Source organism: Schistocerca americana, unplaced genomic scaffold, assembly GCF_021461395.2.
Source record: "Schistocerca americana isolate TAMUIC-IGC-003095 unplaced genomic scaffold, iqSchAmer2.1 HiC_scaffold_324, whole genome shotgun sequence".
NCBI classification, from domain to species: Eukaryota; Metazoa; Arthropoda; class Insecta; order Orthoptera; family Acrididae; genus Schistocerca; species Schistocerca americana.
This window is the reverse complement of record NW_025726043.1, coordinates 75,001-80,000: the sequence shown is the minus strand read 5'-3', so window position 1 is coordinate 80,000 and position 5,000 is coordinate 75,001. Positions and strand designations below refer to the sequence as shown.

Sequence of the window (5,000 nt, the reverse complement as noted above, 5' to 3'; positions counted from 1 at the left end):
GACCGGGAGGTCCACTCGGAAAACAGAATATCCCACCCTTCCGACAACCACCATTGCTCAGCTAAGCCACCAACACCCACACATGTCCCAGACAGGGGTGCACCCAACATCACAATACTGCCTCCTGTCACACCACACAAACAATGGCAGGAATGAAAGACACAGGTCTGCCACAAGCATGGAATCAGAGCGCCGCCTGTTATGAGCCAAAGGTGCACCCTGACGTGGCAAATCAGATGATGCCGCAGTCATTTACTTACGATAATCACAATCAACAAACCGGGCCCCCCCCCCCCCCCAAGTGCCTTAACCTAACCCGTATTGTACCTTAACCTAACCCGTATTGTACCTTAACCTAACCCGTATTGTACCTTAACCTAACCCGTATTGTACCTTAACCTAACCCGTATTGTACCTTAACCTAACCCATATTGTACCTTAACCTAACCCATATTGTACCTTAACCTAACCCATATTGTACCTTAACCTAACCCATATTGTACCTTAACCTAACCCATATTGTACCTTAACCTAACCCATATTGTACCTTAACCTAACCCATATTGTACCTTAACCTAACCCATATTGTACCTTAACCTAACCCATATTGTACCTTAACCTAACCCATATTGTACCTTAACCTAACCCATATTGTACCTTAACCTAACCCATGTTGCGCCTTAACCTAACCCATGTTGCGCCTTAACCTAACCCATGTTGCGCCTTAACCTAACCCATGTTGCGCCTTAACCTAACCCATGTTGCGCCTTAACCTAACCCATGTTGCGCCTTAACCTAACCCATGTTGCGCCTTAACCTAACCCATGTTGCGCCTTAACCTAACCCATGTTGCGCCTTAACCTAACCCATGTTGCGCCTTAACCTAACCCATGTTGCGCCTTAACCTAACCCATGTTGCGCCTTAACCTAACCTATGTTGCGCCTTAACCTAACCTATGTTGCGCCTTAACCTAACCTATGTTGCGCCTTAACCTAACCTATGTTGCGCCTTAACCTAACCTATGTTGCGCCTTAACCTAACCTATGTTGCGCCTTAACCTAACCTATGTTGCGCCTTAACCTAACCTATGTTGCGCCGTAACCTAACCTATGTTGCGCCGTAACCTAACCTATGTTGCGCCGTAACCTAACCTATGTTGCGCCTTAACCTAACCTATGTTGCGCCTTAACCTAACCTATGTTGCGCCTTAACCTAACCTATGTTGCGCCGTAACCTAACCTATGTTGCGCCTTAACCTAACCTATGTTGCGCCTTAACCTAACCTATGTTGCGCCTTAACCTAACCTATGTTGCGCCTTAACCTAACCTATGTTGCGCCTTAACCTAACCTATGTTGCGCCTTAACCTAACCTATGTTGCGCCTTAACCTAACCTATGTTGCGCCTTAACCTAACCTATGTTGCGCCGTAACCTAACCTATGTTGCGCCTTAACCTAACCTATGTTGCGCCTTAACCTAACCTATGTTGCGCCTTAACCTAACCTATGTTGCGCCTTAACCTAACCTATGTTGCGCCTTAACCTAACCTATGTTGCGCCTTAACCTAACCTATGTTGCGCCTTAACCTAACCTATGTTGCGCCTTAACCCAACACACGTTGGGCCTTAACCCAACACACGTTGGGCCTTAACCCAACACACGTTGGGCCTTAACCCAACACACGTTGGGCCTTAACCCAACACACGTTGGGCCTTAACCCAACACACGTTGGGCCTTAACCCAACACACGTTGGGCCTTAACCCAACACACGTTGGGCCTTAACCCAACACACGTTGGGCCTTAACCCAACACACGTTGGGCCTTAACCCAACACACGTTGGGCCTTAACCCAACACACGTTGGGCCTTAACCCAACACACGTTGGGCCTTAACCCAACACACGTTGGGCCTTAACCCAACACACGTTGGGCCTTAACCCAACACACGTTGGGCCTTAACCCAACACACGTTGGGCCTTAACCCAACACACGTTGGGCCTTAACCCAACACACGTTGGGCCTTAACCCAACACACGTTGGGCCTTAACCCAACACACGTTGGGCCTTAACCTGCTCTGTAATTGTCATACGACGCGTTAAATTAGTGTAGTGTTGCCTAACTGCAACCCCCGCAATATAGTTTGCTACTCGCACTGCCCGGTCCCCAGAGTATCGCTTCATGTTAAACACCTTGCAGCTATACACTGTAATGCGGATGGCGGCAGGACGTACATGCTCAATGCCCTTCGCAGTTGTTCATTGGCATTCGCATGGCGAAGCACAGCCTACGTTGTGGTACGGCTTGTGGCAACTGTCCGCTGATGTTGTACGTCCAAATCACACACTGTACCGCACATTGGTCCTCATGTACTGAATGATACATCGTGGTACATGTGTGACCGTACCACGACTGCGCCAACAACGGCGAACCATACGGTCCAAATATTGTGCACTCAGCTACGTGTCGTCTCCCTATAAGAGCTGGATTGCAGTATGGTATGCCGTGGATGGCGATCAGCATGAGCCGTCTGTTGATGTAGTGGCGCGTGTTGTCAGACGTAGTCGTCTCTTCTCACACACCGTGATAGCATGGTGCACTGCGTTCCACATCTGCGACATGCGACAGAGGCCGGTTGACAGTCGTTCGCGCAATGGACATCGCATACGTACGGGGGCCACCTTCCACGTGTTCGCGAAGCGTGCACATGTTGTTGCGTGTATGTGGGCAGACATAGTGTGTCGTGACACCTGACACAGGCATGCAACAATCGTTGAATTTGCAAATGGCGATGGACGTCTACGTTTGCTGGTGACGTTACGCAAATGAAGAACTGGTAAACCGTTGTGGTGCGGTTGTTCTCGCTAGAGGTGAATCAGTGATGGCGACGATCGGTTGAGCTACCAACCGGTTGTTTCAGCGATACCCACCATGCCCACGAACGTGAATGGCATGTGGGTGTGAAGCGATACGCGGCGGTGGCTGGGTGGGACCGTCCCCGGCCGGTGAGGGGGGGCCTTCCGGCGTGCTGGCCGCGCGGTGCGTGGGCGCACGCGCTACAGCCGGCTGGTGGGGGCGGCCAGTGGCAGGCGCGCCGGCCGACGGAGGCGGCAGGCGGCGCAGCTGCGCGCCGGCGCACCCTGCACGCGGCGCCGTGCGGCCAAAGTAGGTCCTCGCGGGCCCGGTGCGAAGCGCGGTGGACATCTGCAGTGTGCTGGTCCGATTGAGGACTGTGTGCGCTGAGGATGCGCCGCCGCCCGGCGCTCGGCGCCGCGACGCCGTCTGCTGCTCGGTCGCCTCTGCGGTTCTCGCAGGTGGATTGTATCGCAGCTGTGCGGACGTGTTGGCGCGTGCGCTGTGCTGGGAGAGTTCGCTTCGGCACCCAAGTGGGGCTTTTGTCCTTCTGTGGCGCTGGCGTTGGAGCTGCCGGCCACCGTAGGTGGCGCGTGTTGTCTCCCGCCGGCAATGCCACGACAGCACGCTCCCGGGCCTCTGTCGGCAGCGGCAAGCTCAGTTGGGAGCACGGGTGGTCGCACCTAAAGCGTCTACTCGCCAAACTCCGGGCGATTGCGCCTCTCTCGAACCCGACCAAGTACTTAGGACGGCGCTGCGCGCCGCCGGGACCTGAGAGGGTTTCGAGGTGTATTGTGCAGGGGAGCTCAGCCTCCTCCTGTTTGCAGAATAATTGAGCGGACGCTTGCGTGTTCGCGCGGGCCCCCGGGACACACTCCCGGGCGGCCGGCTGCTCAGCTCTAGTTGACGCAGCTCCCTGGTTGATCCTGCCAGTAGTCATATGCTTGTCTCAAAGATTAAGCCATGCATGTCTCAGTACAAGCCGCATTAAGGTGAAACCGCGAATGGCTCATTAAATCAGTTATGGTTCCTTAGATCGTACCCACGTTACTTGGATAACTGTGGTAATTCTAGAGCTAATACATGCAAACAGAGTCCCGACCAGAGATGGAAGGGACGCTTTTATTAGATCAAAACCAATCGGTCGGCTCGTCCGGTCCGTTTGCCTTGGTGACTCTGAATAACTTTGGGCTGATCGCACGGTCCTCGTACCGGCGACGCATCTTTCAAATGTCTGCCTTATCAACTGTCGATGGTAGGTTCTGCGCCTACCATGGTTGTAACGGGTAACGGGGAATCAGGGTTCGATTCCGGAGAGGGAGCCTGAGAAACGGCTACCACATCCAAGGAAGGCAGCAGGCGCGCAAATTACCCACTCCCGGCACGGGGAGGTAGTGACGAAAAATAACGATACGGGACTCATCCGAGGCCCCGTAATCGGAATGAGTACACTTTAAATCCTTTAACGAGTATCTATTGGAGGGCAAGTCTGGTGCCAGCAGCCGCGGTAATTCCAGCTCCAATAGCGTATATTAAAGTTGTTGCGGTTAAAAAGCTCGTAGTTGGATTTGTGTCCCACGCTGTTGGTTCACCGCCCGTCGGTGTTTAACTGGCATGTATCGTGGGACGTCCTGCCGGTGGGGCGAGCTGAAGGCGTGCGACGCGCCTCGTGCGTGCTCGTGCGTCCCGAGGCGGACCCCGTTGCAATCCTACCAGGGTGCTCTTGAGTGAGTGTCTCGGTGGGCCGGCACGTTTACTTTGAACAAATTAGAGTGCTTAAAGCAGGCAAGCCCGCCTGAATACTGTGTGCATGGAATAATGGAATAGGACCTCGGTTCTATTTTGTTGGTTTTCGGAACCCGAGGTAATGATTAATAGGGACAGGCGGGGGCATTCGTATTGCGACGTTAGAGGTGAAATTCTTGGATCGTCGCAAGACGAACAGAAGCGAAAGCATTTGCCAAGTATGTTTTCATTAATCAAGAACGAAAGTTAGAGGTTCGAAGGCGATCAGATACCGCCCTAGTTCTAACCATAAACGATGCCAGCCAGCGATCCGCCGCAGTTCCTCCGATGACTCGGCGGGCAGCCTCCGGGAAACCAAAGCTTTTGGGTTCCGGGGGAAGTATGGTTGCAAAGCTGAAACTT

At 53.2% G+C, this 5,000-nt stretch overlaps 1 non-coding gene across 1 annotated transcript in view; it reads left to right on the top strand.

The window, feature by feature from the left end:
* The first annotated feature begins 3,765 nt into the window (after positions 1–3,765).
* The window catches only part of LOC124580017, a 1,910-nt gene continuing 675 nt past the window's right edge, over positions 3,766–5,000 (top strand). The window contains exon 1 of the ribosomal RNA XR_006973135.1: positions 3,766–5,000. This exon is cut by the window's right edge and continues 675 nt beyond it. This is a non-coding gene — a ribosomal RNA (small subunit ribosomal RNA).